A 25752-nucleotide genomic window follows, 5' to 3' on the forward strand; every position below is an offset into this window, starting at 1 on the left:
TTTTATTCCATGAGCTATAACTTTTCGCCACAAGTCTGTTGTGTATCACTGTATTGAATACCTAAACGTCCATGTACACCACATCAACAGCATTACCCTCATCAACCCTTTCTGTTACCTCCTCAAAAAACTCCAGTGAGTTAGTCAAATATGATTTCCCCTTTAGAAATCCATGCTGCACATGATCACACATTTCCCCGATCACACATTTTTTAAGTGAGTACTAATTCTATCCTGAATAATATTTCTAGAAGCTTGTCCACTACTGATGTTAAACTGACTATAATTGCTGGGGCTATCCATAACAATCATTTTTGAACATTATAACTGTGAGCACACTACAAAAATACTTCATTGGTTGTAAAGCATTTTGAGACATCCAGTGGTCATGAAAAATGCAATACAAATGCAAATTTAAAAAAAAAAGGTCCTTGCCCCCCCCCAACAAAACCTTCATTGTCTTCCATCCCCAGTAGTCTTCATGCTACAATCCTATCTGGCTCCCTCAAGTCCAAGGTGCACAAAAGTAGCCATGCCTGGAACACAACTAGCCATGCCTGGAACACAACTGAGTCAGTCAATCATCAGATCTGGCTCAAACACATTTTGTTTTAATGGGCTTCTGCAAAAAGTATGGGCCTCTGCAAAAAGTACTCAATATTTGAGGATTATCTTAGCGGACATAGATAATTCCAGGCTCCTTCTTGCTCCTACCAACAGCTTCTTTCAAATCCACTCCCCACTTCCTCTTTCCTCGTATTCAATATTAAAGAATTAATGGATTTCTTGCCACCAAGACAATCACCTGTTAAGCAGTTCCAGCTGTTTCTCCTTGCCCACAAAACCCGTTAGTTTCCTCCTTACTTTAGGTGTGGAACACCATGTCTCTTTATCACCCTGCACGCTAAGTTCACCTTGCCCACTAGACCTTCCTCTGCTACGCCTTTAACCAATTTCATGCCCCGATTTTAGCTGATATTGCCAATGGCTTCCTTTACTCGGGTACTGACGACCTCCCTTTCAAAATGGCTATAATTATCCTCCTTCTCAAAAAACACCACCCTGCCCTTACTTACTGCCATGCCATTTTCTATCTTTTTTCTCTCTCCAATGTCTTTGAACTGCTGTGACCTCCCAAATTTGTGCCCATTTCCTGTTTGAAACTCTTTATTTTGGTTCTGTGGGAGGATTAGAAGCGTAACAGTCCTAACCAAATTTCAAAACAAGAGTCTGTTACTGTTGTGCACAATTTCTCAGTAGTCTTTGATACAATCAATTACACCATCCCTGCTCTAATGTCTTTCTCCATTGTCCAGCTTGCCAATGGTCTGCTCCTTGAGCCAAAGTAGTCCAATAATCTCTCACCTTCCATAAACTTCAATTTGTTCAAAAGACTGCTGCCTGTATCTGAACCTGCACCAATTTCTACTCATCATCATAATGACCTAGTCTCCCAATTCCCCAATGCAGCAAATTTAAAATACTTGTTTTGTGATAAAATCCCCTAATTCTTAGCTCAACACCCTGATCAATGGTGGCAGCCTACACTCCATGCTGTGGAAGCCTCTCCAAGTCAGTTCCTCTTTGCCACCTTTCTTTCTCTATGATGACATTTTGCTCTAGTCACAATTCAATAAAATACCATTTTCATTTAGTTACTTCAAAACACATGTGAGAATGTATTTAAATAGTCCTCAATGGAAATCATCTGCAAACTGGACTGAGGCCTCACCTGGAATCTAATTTTCTCCGTTGCACTTGTGTTGATGACAGTCACATCTATCCAAGCTAGGCCAGGGGAGGAAAAGTACACTTTTCTCATCACTATTTATGAAACTCGTTAAATAAAACATGAGCATCAATCTCCATTTAAATATCCAATATTCACCATCACATATGAATAACAATCAGAGTCATCAGGGTACCTAGCAAGATTAATCCGGCTATTCTTACAGCTTTTTAAAAATGGAGAGTACCCAATTCATTTTTTCCAATTAAGGGACAATTTAGAGTGGCTAATCCACCTACCCTGCACATCTTTTTGGGCTGTGGGGGCGAAACCCACGCAAACATGGGGAGAATGTGCAAACTCCACACGGACAGTGACTCAGAGCTGGGATCGAACATGGGACCTCGGCGCCGTGAGGCAGCAGTGTTCACCACTGCACCACCATGCTGCCCTATTCTTAAAACTTTTAATATCCGATTAACTGGCAGTCAAGTTTTTTTTATTCATGGGAGCTGGACTTTGTTGGTTGGGCCAGTATATATCGCCTATCCCCGAGGGCGAGTCAAACACATTGCTGGACTTAATATTCACCTGTAGGTCAGACAAGGCAACAGCGACAGATTTCCTTCCCTAAAGGACATTCGTGAACCAAATGGGTTTTTATGACAATCGACATTGGGTTCATGGTCATTATACTTTCAATTCCAGATTTTTACTGAATTCAAATTTCACGGTGGGATTCGAACCCGAGTCCCCACAAAATTACCCCTGGTCTCTGGATTACTAGTCCAGTGACAATACCATTGCGCCACTGCCTCCCCTGAATTGTATGAATAGAATCTTTTTTTACCTTTGCCATTTTTTTCTGCATGCTCAAATGTATCAATCCCTTGGTGTCACAAGTTAGTGTGACAGTTTATTCATTCATGGCTGTGACAAACTATGCCAGACCATATCCTTATTGCTTCTAAAAATATATATATTTGCAGTAGGGGGAGGGGGCAGTGGATAACAATAAACAGCAGGAACCCAGTCAATTTCTTGGATGTACTAAAGAAAACAATAATACTCCTATGGCTGTGCTAGCTGGAATTAGCTGATTCATCTGGATTTAACCCAGTCTGTTTGGTGCATCAGTGGAGATCAGACTTTTTAAAAATTGAAGTGAGGACGTTTTTCATTCAAATCAAATATTTACATACATGAAATTTGTATAATTATAAGCACAAAGTCAAAGTAGCCTTTTCCTGGAATTTTAATATTTAAGTTGAAAGAAACAATTAAATTCCATTTTAAAATAAGATTGAAATGGATGTTGTGCACACCATGTGGTGTTTAATATATTACTAATGGCATCTTGTTATTGATTGCATGCTATTTTGTTGTACAACTTGTAGACATTTAGCACTTCATGGATACACTAGAAGTTAATCCCTTTTCTCCCCTAAAAGAAAATTAAAAACTGTTAAGCAAAGAAAACAAATTGCAAATTCCAAACATTTTTTTAAGAATGGTACTAGAAATTAAATATCGCAACCTGATGTAGAATCTACCTTTCTGGTATATAACAAGTCTAAAGGAATAAATGACCCAAGATTTAAAATGGCTTCTTAAAATGGTTTGCTAAAAACCAACATTTTTCAGTCCTCCCGAGATTCCTGTTTGTATTTCAGTGTCTCCCCATCTTTATTCCGCGTTCCTTTTTAAAAAAAAAAACGGGTCAACAAAGTGATCACCGACTTTGTTTCGGCGGGCACGAACCCGCGAGTAAGGAAGGTAATGCTTGAGCAGAGTCGGAGAGAGGGCGAGCTGGCGCTGCCAAATTTTAGTAACTATTACTGGGCGGCGAATATAGCCATGATCGGGAAGTGGATGGTTGGGAGGGGGGGGGGGGGGGGGGGGGGGTGTCGACATGGGAGCGTCTGGAGGCGGCTTCATGCAAGGGCACCAATTTGGGGCATTGGTAACTGCGCCTCTGCTGTTCCCGCCGGCACGGTACTCCACCAGCCCCGTGGTGGTGGCAGCCCTGAGAGTCTGGGGGCAATGGAGGAGGCATGTGGGAGCAGATGGAGCATCGGTTTGGTCACCAATCTGTAATAATTACCGGTTTGCCCCGGGAAGTTTGGATGGGGGGGTTCTGGAGATGGCGGAGAGCAGGGATTGAGAGGGTGGAGGATATGTTTATTGAGGGGAGCTTTCCGAGTTTGAGGGCGTTGGAGGAGAAGTTTGGATTGGCGAAGGGGAAGCAAATTCAGGTACCTGCAGGTGCGGGACTACCTATGTAGACAGATTTCAACCTTCCCGCTCCTACCACCAAGGGGGATTCGGGACAGGGTAGTTTCCAGAGGGTGGGTAGAAGAAGGGAGTGTAAAGTGACCTTTACAAGGAACTTATGGGGTCAGAGGAGACGCAGACTGAGGAGCTGAAGCGCAAGTGGGAGGAGGAGCTGGGAGGAGAGATAGAGGATGGTCAATGGGCAGACGTGTTGAGTAGAGTCAACGCGTCCACAACATGTGCCAGGCTCAGCCTGATACAATTCAAGGTTGTTCATCGGGCTCACATGACAGTGGCCCAGATGAGCAGATTCTTTGGGGTGGAAGGCAAGTGTGCAAAGTGTGCGGAAGGGCCAGCGAACCATGTCCACATGTTCTGGGGATTTTAGCAGGGGTTTGCAGATGTCATGTCCACAGTGGGTGGCACCGAGTCCAGAGGTGGCGATTTTCAGGGTGTCGGAAGATCCGGGAATCCAATAGGAGAAAGAGGCAGACGTTCTGGCCTTTGCTTCCCTGGTAGCCCGGAGACGGATACTACTAGCTTGGAGGGACTCAAAGCCCCCGAAGTCGGAGACTGGCTATCTGACATGGCTAGCTTTTTCTGTCTGGAGAAAATTAAGTTCACCATGAGAGGGTCAATGTTAGGGTTCGCCCGGAGGGGCAACCATTCGTCGACTTCTTTGCGGAAAATTAATCGTCAGCAGAAGTGGGAGGGGGGGGGGTTAGTTTAGCTTAGAGTAGGGGGCTAATAATGGTGGGACCTGTAAGGGAGGGAGACGGCTTTTGCACTATGTTTATAGATTCATGTACATTGTTTGTTTATTTTGTTGTTGTTGTAAAACCAAAAATACCTCAATAAAATGTTTACAAAAAATCAAACAAATTTTTACTCAGCTGGCTCAACCATTAAATGATCTCCTAAAAGGCAACCGGAAATCAAAAGACTAATTTAACCTCACATTGGAACAGAAAGAGTCATTCTTGAACCTGAAACGTCCTTTGTGCACAGCACCTGCACTTGGCATTCCACACAATAGAAGGCCTTTCACTATGTTTGTTCATGAGATAGACGGCTACATGACAGCAGTCCTAGCCCAAAAACATGGTGACCAGTTAAGACCTGTAGGATATTACTGCCAAACTCGACAATGTGGCACTGGCATATGGCAGCTGCCTCAGAGCCATGGAAGCAACCTGTCAAGCTTTAATGACTACAGCAGGCCTTTTCTTAGACCAGCAGTTGACTATTAAATATCCCCATGCAGTCCATTCCCTGAACAGAGTATCACAAGTCACATCAGCCAGATGGACAGTAGTGTTGGAAGCAGCTAATCTTTACTTCCACCGAGTAAGTCCAGTCAATCCGTCAACTTTGCTCCCACTTCCTGAGGTGCAAAAGGGGGGAGAGGAAGAAGGACATGACTTGTGTGGAAGTAACAAAAGAAATGGAAGAGGCACGCCTGGTAGAAGAACCACTACAGAACCCAGATTTGATTCTATTTACAGATGGTTTCTCCTTTATTGATAAAGGTGTCAGAAAGGCCAGTCACCAGCCTCTATGAAGTAATGGCGGAAAAAAGTTTGCCCCAAGGAACATCAGCTCAACAGGCCGAATTAAGGGCTCTAACAGAAGCATGTCATGTGGCAAAAGATCAATCAGCAAACATCTATACGGACTCCAGATATGGTTTTGGAGTAGCCCATCATTTTGGTCACTTATGGAAGAAAAGAGGATACCTTACCACAGCAGGGGCACCTATACGAAATGGGAAAGAAGTACAAGACCTGATAGAAGCAATGGCTTTACCAAAAGAACTAACTATTCTCAAATGTAAGGCTCATACTCAAGAAGATACTATGGAAGCTAAAGGAAATGCCTTTGCAGACCAAGCAGCAAAGAAAGCTGCCTCTAAGTGGCATCCTTCAGCACCACCAAGACACATCTACAAATTAGGAGTGACCAAATTATTACAAGATCTACGTGAAATGCAACGTGACTCCAAACAACAAGAAAAATGGTCATGGCTAGATTCAGGTATTGAGGAGTATGATGATGATATCTGGAGACAAGTTCAGACTGATAAACCAGTGGCACCAAAGGCACTGATGCCATTCCTGGCACAACAGATCCATTCATGGGGAGATCTAGCCCCTCAACAGATGATGGATCGATTCCACAGATGTTGATGTGGCAAAGGATTCAAAAAACATGCACAATTGGTATCGGATCATTGTGTGACATGTCAAAAAAACAACTTAGGACCCATCATGAAAATGCCCCAGCTAAGAGCTCCTGCCCCTGCAGGATCATTTCAGAACATACAGGTCGAATACATCACCCTTCCTCCGTGCCAAAGATACACTGAGGTCCTTGTGATAGAATGGCAGAATGATTTTCTAGATGGATAGAAGCTACTCCAGTCAGAAACGCTACAGCCAAAATCCTATGCAAAGACTATATTCCCAGATGGGGAGTACCAGCTAGCATTGATTCAGATAATGGAACCCACTTTATGGGTGTTGTATGTCAGGAGGTGTGCAGGTTAATTGGAATTTGCATTGTCCTTATCATCCAGAATCATCAGGACTAGTGGAACGCTAAAAGAACCTTAAAAGAACGACTGTCCAAATACAGCCAAGAAGGCATGAGCTGGATTCAAGCTTTGCCCCTCGTACTGTGCAGTATCAGAGCAACCCAAACAGAACGGCCTAAGCCCATTTGAGGTCATCACAGGCAGACCCATGTCCCTGCCGGAACTATTGACTTACGAAAGACAGACTGTCATTTAATGAGTGATGCATTACTTAGTTATTGTCAAAATCTAACAAATGCTGTTGGTTCTGCTTCTCAACAGGTTTCCGCAGCCTGGGATGTTCCCCCGAAGGAGGACATACTATTGTCCCTGGCGAAGCTGTGTACCTAAAGAAGTTGCAAAAGGACACTCTTGGGACCAAGTGGGAGGGCCCTTACCAAGTGCTGCCGATTACACAATCGGCCATGAAACTCCAAGGAAAGAAACACTGGATTCACGGGTCACATGTGAAGCGCGCGCATCAGAATAATAATCCGTTATAATGTTTGCAACATTATTAATTTTAAGTTGCCTGGTCTGCTTAGCAGGCTTCTTTGAACAGTTACATGACAACACCGTTCTTCAAATGTCTCACAGTTATGCTCAAAAATGTAATATCCCCGGGTGCTGGGTGTGTACTGCAATTCCTGCCCACTCAGAGGGAGGTATCCCTTTTATACCCGTTCCTTTTAACATTTCAGAAATCGCTGAATGGTCTATTTTTCAGAGCTCTGATCGCTCTTCCCATGTCCGTCAAGGAGCAGAAAAATGTTGGGACTCCAGAATGGCGGTTAATGTTAATCATTATGTCCAATATTGGAGATCTGCATGTTATTCATTGAACATCGTTAAAGGATGGTATCAACATGACTATGACATAGACCAAAATCCTCCCCAAATTCACCTCCTGTCTACTAACCAGAAAAGGTTCATATGCTTAGTTAGTGATGATCCTGTAGGAATGAGGATGGGATAGAGCAATTGCTCCAGTTACTTTCATGTGAGTACATCTTGTACTCGATTCCGAGCTCAAAGAATTGCTCGCGCCTCCATCCTAACAGGCTTACGTAATCTCACGAGTAATTCCACATTTCCAGATCTCATAGAAGAAATTACCCATTATACTCCTTATAATGGAACCTATTTTGTCTGTGATAACAAGGCCTACCCCTGGCTTCCAAGACTTTGGTCAGGAGCCTGTTATTTAGCGTATGTCATACCTTCCATCCGTCATCTCTCTACCCTAACAGGACCACCAGTTCAAAGAGCGAAACGTGCGCTCAGCGTAAAGGATAGATTTCTTGCTCACCTTATTCATTTTTATTGGCGGAGACGAGCGGCCAGTGAATTGAACAAACTAACTGACATAATAGAACAAGTAGCTAATGATACCTCCTACGCCCTAATTGGAATTTCTGACGAAATGGTTGCCATCAGATCTATTACCTTACAGAATCGAATGGCACTTGACTATTTGTTAGCCGAGAAAGGTGGCACCTGTGCCCTGATTGGTGCAGAGTGTTGCACCTATATCCCAAATAATTCAGACCAAGTCAAAGACTTGGCAATACACATCCAAAACGAAGTTAAGAAACTTGAACACTCCTCTGATTCCACTACTTGGGGTTGGCTCTTTGGATGGTTAAGGAGCACTAGAAGGTCCGTTATCCAGGGAATTTCCTTCTTTTGCATTATTGGATTTATCCTTTATGTAATCACCATGCTCATCAGATGTGCATGCCAATGCATGGCAGCCCGTACCACCCAAAGGATTCAAGTGGTTCAGTCCACACCCAGTGCACCATCACCAATAACTTAGAAATGGAAAGTTTCTGTTGAACTATTAATCACTGCATTGTTCAACTGTTAACGTATTCAGCTTCCCTCATGGTGTATATGTAGTACTCTGAAATGTGCTGAATGTAGGAATTTATTGTATTATATGTATTTGGTGCTGTAAGGGTTAAAAGCCTGGCTTAGTATGTGACTGCTGCAGTCATGTTAAAAATCTTGGTTTGAAAGCCAGCTTGGGTTTTTGGAGCCAGAGTTGCAGTTAAAGCATCGTAAAAGTTTGGGCTAATGGACTTTTACTTATATCAAGAGGGTTTCCTGCAGAGTAGTTAATTAGAGACATCGTGTTCAGTTTAGCAAGATGATGTTTTAATGGGAGGAGTCAAGGGTTGAAGCAGTCAGGTGTTAAGATTTTGTGTGTAGCTGAGAAGGTTTCTGAAGAAATACAGCCAGAGATTCTGCATTTTTCTTTTTTTTTAATAAATATTTTATTGAAAATTTTTGGTCAACCAACACAGTACATTGTGCATCCTTTACACAACATTATAACAATACAAATAACAATGACCTTTTTTATATAAACAAAAAACAAAAAATAAATAAATATTAAATAACAAAAATGAAAACTAGCCCCAATTGGCAACTGCCTTGTCACAGGTTACACCCCCCCCCCGCCCGCCCACCCACCCCCGTCCCTCCCCCTCCCCCCCCCCCCCCCAAGTCCTGGGCTGCTGCTGCTGCCTTCTTTTTTCCCCCATCTATCTTTCCGCAAGATATTCGACGAACGGTTGCCACCGCCTGGTGAACCCTTGAGCCGACCCCCTTAGGACGAACTTAATCCGCTCTAGCTTTATGAACCCAGCCATGTCATTTATCCAGGTCTCCACCCCCGGGGGCTTGGCTTCTTTCCACATTAGCAATATCCTGCGCCGGGCTACTAGGGACGCAAAGGCCAAAACATCGGCCTCTTTCGCCTCCTGCACTCCCGGCTCTTGTGCAACCCCAAATATAGCCAACCCCCAGCTTGGTTCGACCCGGACTCCTACTACTTTTGAAAGCGCCTTTGTCACCCCCACCCAAAACCCCTGTAGTGCCGGGCATGACCAAAACATATGGGTATGATTCGCTGGGCTTCTCGAGCACCTCGCACACCTATCCTCCACCCCAAAAAATTTACTGAGCCGTGTTCCAGTCATATGTGCCCTGTGTAATACCTTAAACTGAATCAGGCTTAGCCTGGCACACGAAGACAACGAGTTTACCCTGTTTAGGGCATCTGCCCACAGCCCCTCCTCGATCTCCTCCCCTAGCTCTTCGTCCCATTTCCCTTTTAGTTCATCCACCATAGTCTCCCCTTCGTCCCTCATTTCCCTATATATATCTGACACCTTACCATCCCCCACCCATTTCTTTGAGATGACTCTGTCCTGTACCTCTTGTGTCGGGAGCTGCGGGAATTCCCTCACCTGTTGCCTCGCAAAAGCCCTCAATTGCATGTACCTGAATGCATTCCCTTGGGGCAACCCATATTTCTCGGTCAGCGCTCCCAGACTTGCGAACTTCCCATCCACAAATAGATCTTTCAGTTGCGTTATTCCTGCTCTTTGCCACATTCTATATCCCCCATCCATTCCCCCCGGGGCAAACCTATGGTTGTTTCTTATCGGGGACCCCCCCAATGCTCCGGTCTTTCCCCTATGTCGTCTCCACTGTCCCCAAATCTTCAGTGTAGCTACCACCACCGGGCTCGTGGTGTAGTTCCTCGGTGAGAACGGCAATGGGGCTGTCACCATAGCCTGCAGGCTGGTCCCCCTACAGGACGCCCTCTCTAATCTCTTCCACGCCGCTCCCTCCTCCTCTCCCATCCACTTACTCACCATTGAAATATTAGCGGCCCAATAGTACTCACTTAGGCTCGGTAGTGCCAGCCCCCCCCTATCCCTACTACGCTGTAAGAATCCCTTCCTCACTCTCGGAGTCTTCCCGGCCCAAACAAAACCCATGATGCTCTTTTCTATCCTTTTAAAAAAAGCCTTTGTGATCACCACCGGGAGGCACTGAAACACAAAGAGGAATCTCGGGAGGACCACCATCTTAACCGCCTGCACCCTCCCTGCCATTGACAGTGCTACCATATCCCATCTCTTGAAATCTTCCTCCATCTGTTCCACCAACCGCGTTAAATTTAGCCTGTGCAATGTGCCCCAATTCTTAGCTATCTGGATCCCCAGGTAACGAAAGTCTCTTGTTACCTTCCTCAACGGTAGGTCTTCTATTTCTCTACTCTGCTCCCCTGGATGCACCACAAACAGCTCACTCTTCCCCATGTTCAATTTATACCCTGAAAAATCCCCAAACTCCCCAAGTATCCGCATTATTTCTGGCATCCCCTCCGCCGGATCCGCCACATATAGTAGCAAATCATCCGCATATAAAGATACCCGGTGTTCTTCTCCTCCCCTAAGTATTCCCCTCCATCTCTTGGAACCCCTCAGCGCTATCGCCAGGGGCTCAATCGCCAGTGCAAACAGTAATGGGGACAGAGGACATCCCTGCCTTGTCCCTCTATGGAGCCGAAAATATGCCGATCCCCGTCCATTCGTGACCACACTCGCCACTGGGGCCCTATACAATAGCTGCACCCATCTAACATACCCCTCTCCAAAACCAAATCTCCTCAACACCTCCCACAAATAATCCCATTCCACTCTATCAAATGCTTTCTCGGCATCCATCGCCGCTACTATCTCCGTTTCACCCTCTGGTGGGGCCATCATCATTACCCCTAACAGCCTCCGTATATTCGTGTTCAGCTGTCTCCCCTTCACAAACCCAGTTTGGTCCTCGTGAACCACTCCCGGGACACATTCCTCTATTCTCATTGCCATTACCTTGGCCAGGACCTTGGCATCCACATTTAGGAGGGAAATTGGTCTGTAGGACCCGCATTGTAGCGGGTCCTTTTCCTTCTTTAAGAGAAGCGATATCGTTGCTTCAGACATAGTCGGGGGCAGTTGTCCCCTTTCCTTTGCCTCGTTAAAGGTCCTCGTCAGTACCGGGGCGAGCAAGTCCAAATATTTTCTGTAAAATTCAACTGGGAATCCGTCCGGTCCCGGGGCCTTTCCCGTCTGCATGTTTCTAATTCCTTTCACCACTTCTTCTACCTTGATCTGTGCTCCCAGTCCCACCCTTTCCTGCTCTTTCACCGTGGGAATTTCCAGCCGATCCAAAAAGTCCATCATTCTCTCCCTCCCATCCGGGGGTTGAGCTTCATCTAATTTTTTATAAAATGTCTTGAACACTTCATTCACTCTCTCCGCTCCCCGCTCCATCTCTCCTTCCTCATCCCTCACTCCCCCTATTTCCCTCGCTGCTCCCCTTTTCCTCAATTGGTGTGCCAGCAATCTGCTCGCCTTCTCCCCATATTCATACTGTACACCCTGCGCCTTCCTCCATTGTGCCTCTGCAGTGCCTGTAGTCAGCAAGTCAAATTCCACATGCAGCCTTTGCCTTTCCCTGTACAATCCCTCCTCCGGTGCTTCCGCATATTGTCTGTCCACCCTCAAAAGTTCTTGCAGCAACCGCTCCCGTTCCTTACTCTCCTGCTTCCCTTTATGTGCCCTTATTGATATCAGCTCCCCCCTAACCACCGCCTTCAACGCCTCCCAGACCACTCCCACCTGAACCTCCCCATTGTCATTGAGTTCCAAGTACTTTTCAATACATCCCCTCACCCTTAGGCACACCCCCTCATCCGCCATTAGTCCCATGTCCATTCTCCAGGGTGGGCGCCCTCCTGTTTCCTCCCCTATCTCCAAGTCTACCCAGTGTGGGGCATGATCCGAAATGGCTATAGCCGTATATTCCGTTCCCCTCACCTTCGGGATCAATGCCCTACCCAACACAAAAAAGTCTATGCGCGAATAGACTTTATGGACATAGGAGAAAAACGAGAACTCCTTACTCCTAGGTCTACTGAATCTCCACGGGTCCACACCTCCCATCTGCTCCATAAAATCCTTAAGCACCTTGGCTGCTGCCGGCCTCCTACCAGTCCTGGACTTCGACCTATCCAGCCCTGGTTCCAACACCGTGTTAAAGTCTCCCCCCATTATCAGCTTTCCCGTCTCTAGGTCCGGGATGCGTCCTAGCATTCGCCTCATAAAGTTGGCATCATCCCAGTTCGGGGCATACACGTTGACCAAAACCACCATCTCTCCCTGTAATTTGCCACTCACCATCACGTATCTGCCCCCGTTATCCGCCACTATAGTCTTTGCTTCGAACATTACCCGCTTCCCCACTAATATAGCCACCCCCCTGTTTTTCGCATCCAGCCCCGAATGGAACACCTGCCCCACCCATCTTTTGCGCAGCCTAACCTGGTCTATCAGTTTCAGGTGCGTTTCCTGTAACATAACCACATCTGCTTTAAGTTTCTTAAGGTGTGCGAGTACTCGTGCCCTCTTTATCGGCCCGTTGAGCCCTCTCACGTTCCACGTGATCAGCCGAGTTGGGGGGCTTCCCACCCACCCCCCCCCCCCCCCTTGCCGGTTAGCCATCATCTTTTTCCAGCTTCTCACCCAGTTCCCACGCAGCTGTATCTCCCCCAGGCGGTGCCCCCCCGCCCATCCTCTCCCGTACCCACTCCCCCCTTTCCCCAGCAGCAGCAACCCAGTAATTCCCCCCTCCCACCCCCCCCCCCCGCTAGACCCCCCGCTAGCGTAATTACTCCCCCCATGTTGCTCCCAGAAGTCAGCAAACTCTGGCTGACCTCGGCTTCCCCCCGTGACCACGGCTCGCACCGTGCGACGCCCCCTCCTTCCTGCTTCTCTATTCCCGCCATAATTATCATAGCGCGGGAACCAAGCCCGCGCTTCTCCCTCGGCCCCGCCTCCCATGGCCAACGCCCCATCTCCTCTCCCTCCCCACCTCCCCCCATCACCACCTGTGGGAGAAAGAAAAGTTACCATACCGCAGGATTAGAACATAAAACCCCTCTTCGCCCCCCACATTCGCCCCACCACTTTGTCCAAACGTTCTTTTTCATAATCCACTCATTCCAGTTTTTCTTCTACAATAAAAGTCCACGCTTCATCCGCCGTCACAAAGTAGTGGTGCCTCCCTTGATATGTGACCCACAGTCTTGCCGGTTGCAGCATTCCAAATTTTATCTTCCTTTTATGAAGTACCGCCTTGGCCCGATTAAAGCTCGCCCTCCTTCTCGCCACCTCCGCACTCCAGTCTTGATAAACACAGATCACCGCGTTCTCCCATTTACTGCACCGAGTTTTCTTCGCCCATCTAAGGACCATTTCTCTATCCTTAAAACGGAGGAATCTCACCACTATGGCTCTGGGAGTTTCTCCTGCTCTCGATCCTCGCACCATAACTCGGTACGCTCCCTCCACCTCCAACGGACCCGTCGGGGCCTCCGCTCCCATTAACGAGTGCAGCATCGTGCTCACATATGCCCCGACGTCCGCCCCCTCTACACCTTCAGGAAGGCCAAGAATCCTCAGGTTGTTCCTCCTTGCGTTGTTTTCCAGTGCCTCCAACCTCTCCACACATCGTTTCTGCTGTGCCTCCTGTATCTCCGACTTCACCACCAGGCCCTGTATATCGTTCTCATTCTCGGCTGCTTTCGCCTTCACGACCCGAAGCTCCTGCTCCTGGGTCTTTTGTTTCTCCTTTAGCCCTTCGATCGCCTGTAGTATCGGGGCCAACAACTCTTTCTTCATTTCCTTTTTTATCTCCTCCACGCAGCATTTCAAGAACTCTTGTTGTTCAGGGCCCCATATGAAACTGCCACCTTCCGACGCCATCTTGGTTTTTGCTTGCCTTCCTTGCCGTTGTTCCAAAGGATCCGCTGCAATCCGGCCACTTTCCTCTCCTTTTTCCATCCGTGTCCAGGGGGAACACCCTTCTGGTTTACCGCACGGTGTTTTTAGCCGTTAAAATTGCCGTTGGGGCTCCTATCAAGAGCCCAAAAGTCCGTTCCACCGGGAGCTGCCGAAACGTGCGACTTAGCTGGTCATCGCCGCACCCGGAAGTCCTCGATTCTGCATTTTTCTGACAGGGTGTCAGGTCTCTTTCTTTCAAGCAGTTTCAAAAGATCCCTCTTTCTTAAAGTGGAGTATTCAAGACATCAATATGCAGCAAGTATTCCTGGGTGCTAACTTATTTTAAAAGTGGATTGGGATCAGAGATGGTTTTGTTGTTTGAATAGAATTAAAGATAGCAGTTAAGGGTTATTGTGTCACTGTATTGATTAGCATTGTTTAAGGGGTAATTGTGTACTATTTTCTTGTGTGATGTTAAAGGTATTGTAATACTGTGTTAGTAATAAAATTTGTTTTAATATACCATATCCCTATTTTGTGTGTAATTATTCCTGGAGCTAGGTATCCTTTCCTCACAGTCTTACAAAATTAAAACTAAATATTGGGGTTCTGTCCAGTATCCTAGCCATTGATGGGATAGTCTAGGATCATTGTAAAATAATTCCCCAATAGTCAAGGCCAGATGTTAAAAAGAGAACAAAAAGGCAAAACTAAAGGTCCTGGATCTGAAATTCATAACAAAGTAAATGAATTGATAGCGCCCACTGAAGTAAGTGCACATTGAAGTTAATTAATATGATAGTAATATAAATTAATATGATCGGATAGCAATGAGAGACATCGTTGCAGGATGACAATGGTAGTCCTAAATATTGATGGGTACATGACATTCAAGAAGAAAAGGAAGCTAAGAAATGGTGGAGCGGTAGCACTGTTAATCAAATATGGCATTGGTGCAATAGTTAGAGATGACCTTGGTTCATGAGATCAGAATTGGGTGGAGATGAATATAAAACATACAGTGCAGAAGGAGGCCATTCAGCCCATCGAGTCTGCACTGACCCATTTAATCTCTCACTTCCACCCTATCCCCATAACCCAATAACCCCTGCTACCCCTCCTAACATTTTGCACACTAAGGGAAATTAAGCATGGCCAATCCACCTAACCTGCACGTCTTTGGACAGTGGGAGGAAACCGGAGCACCCAGAGGAAACCCACGCAGTCAATGAAGAATATCAGGAGAAGGAAGTAATTTGTGAGAGTCATTTATAGGCCCCCTAACTGTGACCACAATGTAGGACAAAGTTTTCAAGAATAAATATTGGTGCTTGTGATAAAGGAATGGCAATAATCATGGATGATTTCAATCTACATATAAACTGGAAAAATCAGATTAACAGTAGTAACCTGGATGAGGAGTTCTTGGAATGCTTTTGAGATAGAGCAGCATGTCCTGGAAGCAACCAGAGAGCACGTTTTATTTGACTTGGTATTGTTAAAGTAACTGAATAGATTTAGTAAAAAAGGGGTTAGAGCCAAGAGTAAAGAGCACAAGCTAGTTAATGCCTATATCAGAGTGAATTTTACACACCCTCAAGGACTCGAGATCAGCAAGAAGTTTCCAGCAAGGCCTTGGTTCTTTACATCAGAGGAAATAATCTCCAGCTAGGAGCAGTCCTGCTTTTAGGTGAAGGTTTAACAATAAACCTATGTTGACAAGCTTGGAATTTTAGGCAATTGTCTGTGTACTGACTAACTATAGAAACACTTTGTACTTGTGACTTAGAAGAGAGAGCTGTTGATTGCCATTGTATTTGTTGTTATTGTTAATTATTTGTTATTGTAAATATGATGAAAGTGTGAAAAAGTAGGAGACTAAAAATATTTATAAAAAAAAGAGAGGGGCGGCATGTGGCACAGTGGTTAGCACTGGGACTGCGGTGCTGAGGACCCGGGTTCGAATCCGGCCCTGGTTCACTGTCCGTGTGGAGTTTGCACATTCTCCCCATGTCTGCGTGGGTTTCATCCCCACAACCCAAAGATGTGCAGGTTAGGTGGATTGGCCACGTTAAATTGCCCCTTAATTGGGAAAAAACATAATTGGGTACTCTAAATTTATTACAAAAAAAGAGAACGCTGAATTAGAATTCTCCCCTTGTGAGAACTCTATTAGACATGAATGCTGTATTAGAGGAGTGTGGCTTCGGAGGTTTCTCTGGGGTAGTGCCTTCCATGCTTGTCTCATGAGTAAACTCAGGTAGGACCCAAACACCGCCCATCGTCAGGCAGAATATGGCACTTTTCCAATTCATTGGCCATCACCCAACCAATCTAACCTAATTCCTCTGATCTCTCGGATGCCAAAATGTCTGAGTTCTGCTGTTCAAAAGCTAGCACAGTACACAATTTTGTAACTTTTGAGTTCCTCACTTCTTCTGTTTGACTTAAAGGTATATGTCCATTAAATATTATGGATCAGAAATGATAACGGCAAAATGAAAGAAATGGGAAATAAGGGAATCAACAGGATTACAATATCGCTAATGGATATAATTGCCCTCTCTCCAGACTTGCTATTTTAAAACTGTCGCTGGCTTTTTTTAAATATGGAACAAAATAATTTAAATCTTTTTTGGGTAGTAAGGGTGGACCTGGGGTGGCACAATAGTTAGCACTGTTGCTTCACAACGCTGAGGACCCAGGTTTGATCCCAGCCCCGGGTCACTGCCCGTGTGGAGTTTGCACATTCTCTCCGTGTCTGCATGGGTCTCACCCCCACAGCCCAAAGATGTGCAGGGTAGGTGGATTGGCCACGCTAAATTGCCCCTTAATTGGGAAAAAAAAATTGGGTACTCTAAATTTATTTAGAAAAAACTATCAACAATTGATTATAAACCCATCTGATTCACTGATATCCTTTAGGTAAGGAAATCTGCCGTTCTTACCTTGTCTGGCCTATATGGAACTCCAAATCCATTGCAATATAGTTGGCTCTTAACTGCCCTCTGAAATAGCTTCAATTCAAGGACAATTAGGAATGGGCAACAAATTCTGGCCTTGCCCACACCCCAAACAATTTTTAAAAATGAAGAAAGAACACAATTGCGTGAGAAACTGCTTAAAGAAGGTTCACTCAACTGGTTTCTGGCTTATCTAATGAGGAAAGGTTGAGCAAGTTCAGCCTATTCCCATTGGAGTTTAGAAAAATGAGAGGTCATCTTATTGAAACATACAAGACCCTGAAGGGACCTGACAGGGTGGATGCTGAAAGGATGTTGGGGGTCTAGATCTAGGAGACACAGATTAAAGATGAGAATGGAGAATTTTCTCTCTCGCAGACGGTCTGTGCAATTCTCCACCCTGAGAGCAATTGAGGTTGGGTCAAAGATTAAGTTACAGAGATTTTTGATAAACAAAGGAGTCAAGTGTTACGGGAGATAATAATAATAATCTTTGTTATTGTCTCAAGTGGGCTAACATTCACACTGCAATGAAGTTACTGTGATAATCCCCTAGTCGCCACATTCTGGGGCCTGTTCGGGTACACTGAGGGAGAATTCAGAATGTCCAAATTACCTAACAGCATGTCTTTCGGAACTTGTGGGAGGAGACCAAAGCACCCGGAAGAAACCCACGCAGACACATGGAGAACGTTGAGATTCCGCACAGACAGTGACCCAAGCCGGGAATTGAACCTGGGACCCTGGCGCTGTGAAGCAACAGTGCTAACCACTGTGCTACCGTGCCGCCCTGTGGACGGGACAGTGGATCAGCCATGATCTTATTGGCAGATCTGGCTTGAGTGCCTAAATGGCTTACTCCTGCTCATAATTCTTGTATTTTTACGTTCTTACTAAAATATAGTAGATTAGCATTTAGATGAGTTACATTCAGTAAATTCAGACCATACACATCTGCAGCATGTTTGTGAAACTAGACAAAGGATATTTGAGGAGCCACCTCCACCACAGCAGTAAATTACATCTGTTTTGGGAACAGTAATGGTCTGAAATCTTTCGACAGAGCGGAAAGGAAAGAAATTCCTTGCAAAAGGAGACAAAGCTAAAAACGTTATCAGCATGAGAAATTTTGAACCAATAATATAAGTAATGATATACAAAATGTTGGGGTGGTGGTGAAAGAGACTGGTCAATGTAAAATTAATACCAGTGACATTAACATATGAACGTTTCATACATCTGAATATGATTCCTTCATTTTAGTGGATTGAGTCATTAAAAGGGCAAAGAAATCTTTACAAATGCAGCATTTGCCTTCTATTACAGGCAAAAGTAATTTTCAAACTTTGTATGAGCTTTCTCATACTCACTTAAAGCAACACCAACATAGAGAAAGTAATTTCTTACATACAAAGGATTAGAAAAAATATTGCTTCATTTCCCCCAAAAATATAATGCTAACTTGAAAAAAAGAGAATGGTTATAAAATATGGGGTAGTAGTGCTGAACAATAAGAGCTTTCTTGCCCTTATTTTGTTTTAAAAATGTGAGTGTCCCCATGAACAAGTCAGATTTTCCTGCCAACTACCTCATTATTTTGTCTCCTTCAAAAACTGAGAAATAGGGGAAGGATCAATTTGTACTAAGATTGAAAAATAGAAAATAGGAAGTAGAGCCGTTACCTAGTTTTAAAAATCAGTAGATTACAGCAAGAAAGAATGATTGAGGGAGTTGAGGAGTTGTGTTTTACGAAGATCTTGGGAAAAGCTGGGTCAGTTGATTGCACGATGAGTCAAAAAAGAGGATTAAGCAGTGAGAGAGAGAAAAACCATGCACTATTTTTCAGCTAAATCAATAACAAACAGATATCCTGTTTTCGGGATCTCTGTTGGTGTCACTCTAATGCATGTGTTGAGTGAAAGCAGCTTGGGCTCATGTGTTCTGAAATTCTGCTAACAACAGCAATTTTCAAATATTGCTTACTCTGCAGAAAAGTATAAAAGTCTTACAGCACAGAAAGAGGCCATTCGGTCCACTGAACCTGCGTCAGCTTTTTTGAAGAGCAATTTGCTTCGTCCCACCCCTCCAGCTGGAGTAGTGTGTTCAATTTTGGGTAGCACACCTTACAAGAAATATGAAGGCTTTGAAGATGGTACAGAAGAAATTTACCAGATGGGTTCCATGGACGAGAGAACACAGATACATTTAAAAAAATAAATTTAGAGTGCCCAATTAATTTTTTCCGATTAAGGGGCAATTTAGCATGGCCAATCCATCTACACTGCACATCTCTGGATTGTGGGGGCGAAACCCACACAAACATGGGGAGAATGTGCAAACTCCACACGGACAGTGACCCAGAGTCGGGATCAAACCTAGACTCCGTGAGGCAGCTGTGCTAACCACTGCGTCGCCATGCCACCTGTAAGAGAATACAGATACATGGATAGATTGGAGCTGCTGTGGTGCTGAAGGCCAGGTTATATATTGCCAACATAAAATACACTCACTTCTTCACAGAGAAGATCACAGTGGTTCATTAATTTTTCACTCCCAAAAGTTTAAACGGTGGTGTGTGTGGCCGGGGGGGGGGGGGGGGGGGGGGGGGGGGGGGGGGATTTACAGTCGCCATTAAACATACTCCATCTGCAGTATTTTGTTGAAAACATGGATGATAATTTTTTTCAATGCAAGCAGTCAATTATAACTGCAGCTATATTCACGTTTGAGAAAGATCAGAGTGGGGGAGACAAATATACGAGAATACCAGTCATTGGGAAATTAGAATCTATCAGTTACTTTTAACCGCGGCACAGTGGTTAGCACTGCTGCCTCACAGCGCCAGAGGCCTGGGTTCAATTCCAGCCTCGAATGATTGTCGAGTTTGCACGTTCTCTCAATGTCTACGTGGGTTTCCTCCGGGTGCTCCGGTTTCCTCCCACAGTCCAAAGATGTGCGGGTTAGGTGAATTGGCGGTGCTAAATTTCCCCTCAGTGTCCAGGGATGTGCAGGTTAGGTTGCGGGGCTGCAGCGATAGGCCGGTGTGAATAGGGGAGAGGACCTGGGTGGAGTGCTGTTTTGGAGGATTAGTACAGACTCTATGAATTAAAAACAGATTTCTGTAACTGCACAGCAGATTCATTCGTATATCAAAGAGGAGTTAACATTTTGGATTTATTTGAGTTCTAAGTAGATGACTAATGCTTCCTGCAAACTATCTCTCCATAAGGTTTTTCCAGAGGCGAGTAAGCAAAAAAGAAAAAACACTGTCATCTTTTGGAAAGAAAACTTGGCGAATGGTCTCTTAGATTAAAACAATAATATGGGGCTTACAGGTCTTACTTTTTCGAAGCTTATCGGTATTGCTGGCACTCAGACATAAAATCTGTCATTTTCCCAGTCAACTTTAGCAGGGAAGGAAATAAATTATGGAAATCCGAACCAGCTTAGTCAAATTAGGAAAAGATTAGGATTTGTATGCTCTTTTGGTGAGTCAAAGACCATTGCCTTCAAGCCACTTACTTCACAATAAACGACCATAACATAAGAACTAGGAGCAGGAGTAGGCCATCTGGCCCCTCGATCCTGCCCCGCCATTCAGTAAGATCATGGCTGATCTTTTGTGGACTCAGCTCCACTTACCCGCCCGCTCACCGTAACCTTTTATTCCTTTACTGTTCAAAATCTATCTTCCTTTGCCTTAAAAACATTTAACATGGTAACCTCAACTGTTTTACTGGGCAGGGAATTCCACAGATTCACGACCCTTTGGGCGAAGAAGTTCCTCCTCAATGGTTGAATGAATTCTTATAATTTAAAAATTCCATATCATTATGACCATAACTACTTCTCCAATTGATACGCAGACACTTTATTCAGTAGATTAATACAACAATATAGAGAACTGAAGCAGGAAACATACCATTTCCTTCCAGGCTGCAGCCAACAAAATTTGGCAACACAACTTATTTGCATAGTGTTAGCCAAGGATTGACATTTATTCCATGGTTCACTTCAGAAAATAGATTCTGAAGCCAAAATGGCTACACAAGTTTAAATTTTATCCGGTAAAAAATCCATTTTAATACACAGTTGTCCATTAGTAACAGGTGACAAGGTCAATCCTTCTGATGCAAGTCACATCTGGGCAAAGGCACAATTTCACAGTAGGCATCAAAAAATCTTGATTAAAAAGTTAACAATTAAAAATACAAATTATAAACAGAAACATATATGAGGAGATAAAGAGATAATGAGATGGAGAGATTGAGATTTATGAGGAGTTAAAATTCTTCCACGCTCATAAAAGGTGGATTTGTTATCTGCTGTATCTATTGTATAACCTTAAGATAATGTGTTCTGACCATTAAACAAATTCCATACGCTACACAGAAGTTTCACATCTGGAAACGGGGCCAGTATCCTATACACGTGAACGTGTTTGTCTGTTCTATCAGTCACTTAGTTACCAAAAATGTTCTTGGGAGTTGAACAGTTATTCCCATAACAATTCATCAATCTTCAGGATATGTCTGTACCTAAATGTTATTCACATGAAAAAAGTGTATTAAACACAATTTCAGGATTGTTCAGGGAAATTTTAGCAAAATGTAATTTGATATGAAAATTAAACAACAGACTTAGAAGTTGGCCAAAAATTCCATCTCTTATGTACACACAAGTAAATGCTTGCATGTGTGTTTATCACATATTTCAATTAGAAACAAACTACAGTTCTGGGCACAAAAGTAGTCTGAAAAGACATCCATCATATTTTCTCAGATCACAGTTTGTAAATAAAAAGAACATGAAAAAAAACTGGTGCATCAAAGGTTAAATAAGCTTTGAACAGCACAATTATCAAGTTTATTCATTCATAAAAGGTCCTTATTTTAATAACTTCACAGCTCAGACGGGCGGCACAGGTGGTACAGTGGTTAGCACTGCTGCCTCATAGCGCTGAGGACCCGGGTTCCCCGGGTCACTGTCTGTGTGGAGTTTGTACATTCTCCCCGTGTCTGCGTGGGTCTCACCCCCACAACCCAAAAGATGTGCAGGATAGGTGGATTGGCCACGCTAAATTGCCCCTTAATTGTGAAAAAAAAAATTGGGTACTATAAATTTATTAAAACAAACATCACAGCTCAGAGATGTTTGGCCCAATTAATCTGGGCTGGCCTTTTGAAAGAGCTATTCAATTGGTTCCAATCCGTCGGTCTTTCCTCACAACCCTGCAATTATTTCTTTGTTCAGGTGTTTATCCGCATTTGTTTTGAAAGTTACATTTCAATCTATTTTCACCTCCCTTACAGGTAATACATTCCAAATCATAACTTGCTACACAAAATATCTCCACATCTCTCTTGTTCCTCTGCTAATTAACGTTAAATCTGCATCCTCCAGTTAGCAACCCAACTACCAGCAGAAACAATTTCTCCTTAACCACTGCCTATTTTATTTTAAGGAACACCCCAAAATTATTTGCTGACGTAAAAAGGCTAAGTAGATTTTACAGTTTTCTTCAGCCATTTTATAATCAAGATTTATAGCAATTATGCAACACGGTTTCCAAAAGATTTACATTAAGCTGATGCAGCCAAGATCATTGAGGCTTTGATAATTTAAGAATTTAAAGGAACATCCCAGTAGATGTAAGAAAGTGTAGTGTAGAGCAGCCACGCCAAGATTATTCTTCTGGCCATCCAAGTATTCATTAGCTATAAGTAAATTGCACACTTTCACAATGGCCAAATTCTTTATCTGATCAAAGGTTATACAGAAAAACTCCCAGTACCAACAATATACAGTATAGTATATGTGCACATCGCAGTTACAGATCAATTAACATCCGTCCTTTGCCTACCACTAAGAAAATAATCCAGTTAACCCATACTTAATGCATTAAGCATGTCAATGATAATGCAGCATCAATAACCTCAGCTGAACTTCAGTATTATATTACCAGATAGGGACAGCTTAATAAAAATAACATATACAACACCTTTATTATAATAAAACATCCCAAGATGCCTTCACAGGGGCGATATAAAGCAAAATTGGACGTCAAACCACATAATGCAATATTAAGCCAGGTGACAAAAAGCTTGACCAAAGAGCTTTAAGGAGCATCGTAAAAAGGAGGAAATGAACCAAAGGAATTTCCTAAGCTTAGGGCCTTGACTGCTGAAGCCATAACTACATATGGATTCAAATTTGGGATGCTGGGTGGCACGGAGGTGGTGGCTAGCACTGCTGCCTACAGCGCTGAGGGCCCGGGTTTGATCCCGGTCCTGGGTCACAGTCTGTGTGGAGTTGGCACACCCTCCCAGTGTCTGCGTGGTTTCACCCCCACAACACAATGTAGGTGGAGTGGCCATGCTAAATTGCCCCTTAATTGGAAAAAAAATAATTGGGTACTATAAATTTTAGAGAAAAAATAATAATTTGGGATGCTCAAACTACAATTGTAGCAACATTGATATCTCAGAACTTTATGAAGCTGAGAGCAAATTGGGCTCATATTTTCTTGAGTTTAGAAGAATGAGAGGCAATCTCATTGAAACCTTAAATTCTGAAGGGGCTTGATAGGATAGATGTTGAGAGATCGTTTCTGCTGGTCAAGGAATCTAAAATATGGGGGCACTGTCTTAAGATAAGGAGCATTTTAGTCTGGAATAGAGACGCTATGCTCCATTGTTGAATACATTTAAGGCTGGGATAGACAAGGTTTTGGTCTCAGTAAATCAAGGGATATGGGGAGTGGGCAAGAAAGTGGAGTTGAAGCAGAAGATCAGTAATGATCGCATTGAATGATGGAGCAGACTCGACGGGCCATATGGCCCACTCTGGTTCCTATTTCTTGTGGAACTGGGGAAGATTACAGAACTAGGGACGGGCGAGACAATGGAGAAACCGGCATTTTAAAAAACAAAGTAATTCATGGCGCTGAGGACCCAGGTTCGATCCAGGCCCCGGCTCACTGTATGTATGGAGTTTGCACATTCACCCCATATCTGTGTGGGTCTCACTCCCATAACCCAAAAAGATGTGCAGGGTAGGTGGATTGGCCACGCTAAAATCGCTCCTTAATTGGGAAAAATAATAATTGAGTATTCTTAAATTTAAAAAAAAATCAAGGTATTGCTTAACCAGAAGCCAACATAGGTCAGCAAGCACAGGAATGAGGAGCACATGGTACAACACTTACAGTAAGGCCACAGGATAGCAGAATTTTGGGTGACCTGAGGCTACAATGTGGGTAGCTGGCCAGGAATGCATTAAAATAGTCAAGTCTAGAGTAACAAAGGCATGGATGAGGATTTCAACAGCAGACGAGTGCGGCAGGAGTGGGTGAAGTCAGGCAATATTATAGAGATGGAAATAGGCGGTTTCTGTGATGGCACTGCCAAGTGGTCAGAAGCTCATCTCAGTCAAATATGACACCAAGTTAACAAACGGTGTGGTTCATCCTCAGACAGCTGCAAGGGATTACAAATATAATGTATTGTTCCACAAGAGAGGCTGGCTTGGAAACTAGCTCCAAGTGGAGATGTGAAACACTAATTTGGTAACATGCTTCCCATTCTGTACTTATGCAGTTCGCATTCTATAGGAACAATAGATTGTTCAGAAACAAATAAAGCAGCCGAAAACCTCAGAAGTGGCTAACCATTGATGGAAAATAGTCATAAACAATGTGTCGCAGTGATATCACAGCTCACTTACTGGAAGATTTTTCAATGTGGGATACTAGTCTAGGTGCACTTATCCAAAGGGAACCAACCATGTCAGTGCCATTTGCACTTCACGATCAACACGCTTGATTGCTGACCAAAGCTATCAGAACCATTTGACAACTCACCTGGAACATTAATCCACACACACGCTATTGTTCGAAATCCGCAAAAAATCACTCAGGCTTTGATGTTCGATTTATCTGGGAGTTGTACCAGGGCTATCCGAAGAATTGCAAGATGTGCTCAATTTCCTCCGAGTTTTGACAGCTAGAACTAGAGGGTCCTTGCAGACTGTCAGGCTGATGTTTACACTCCACACATCTGTAGAGCGAGTGACAGTTCACTCGGAGGCCTATTTAAACGATCACTTGAGGAGACATTTTAACCACAAAATAAACCTAGAGACCCCAATCTCAGGATTATGACGCACAACACCGTGTTAAAAGAGGGAGGGTCGCTGCTCGTTAATTAATTTTTTAAAAATACAGTGGCGTGATTTGTCATTCATTACCTCAATTATCGCTTTCGGAAAGACTTGTGTTGACGATCCCAAAGACTGGGTTCAGCGCTTCACCGGGCCCATCTTTCAGCCAACATCACCGCTCCCGACTAGTCCTTGAAGAGAAAAAAAATCCGCGCCGGAAAAGGGGCGTGAACTTGATTAGCCGTGAAAGACAGGCAGACTACCCAATGGGCGACGGACAGTTAGCTGGATTGGCAGCTCTTGCAAACAATCGGTGAAGAGGATTGAGCGATGGGCGGGCCCGTGTCTGGGCAGGATGACTTCACTCAGTCAGGCGGCGCAGTGCGGGGTGGGAGGGGGGCGGGGCTTGTCGCCGCAGTG

The 25752-nt window shown here is 44.2% G+C and overlaps 1 protein-coding gene across 10 annotated transcripts in view; it reads right to left on the reverse strand.

Annotated features, from left to right (window-relative positions):
* The window catches only part of marchf2 (membrane-associated ring finger (C3HC4) 2), a 53202-nt gene extending 27640 nt beyond the window's left edge, over positions 1-25562 (reverse strand). For 3 of the 10 annotated variants that reach the window (XM_072482656.1, XM_072482657.1, XM_072482649.1), the window contains exons 1-2: positions 25420-25535; positions 1733-1788 (exon numbers count right to left, since the gene is read on the reverse strand). The gene's annotated coding sequence lies outside the window, so the exon portion shown is untranslated. Of the gene's footprint in view, positions 1-1732; positions 1789-25033; positions 25226-25419 lie in introns of those variants that run through there. The other 7 variants (XM_072482655.1, XM_072482648.1, XM_072482650.1 and 4 more) reach the window with 6 other exon arrangements.
* Between the last annotated feature and the right edge of the window lie 190 nt (positions 25563-25752).

This window comes from Scyliorhinus torazame, chromosome 18, assembly GCF_047496885.1.
Source record: "Scyliorhinus torazame isolate Kashiwa2021f chromosome 18, sScyTor2.1, whole genome shotgun sequence".
NCBI lineage: Eukaryota > Metazoa > Chordata > Chondrichthyes > Carcharhiniformes > Scyliorhinidae > Scyliorhinus > Scyliorhinus torazame.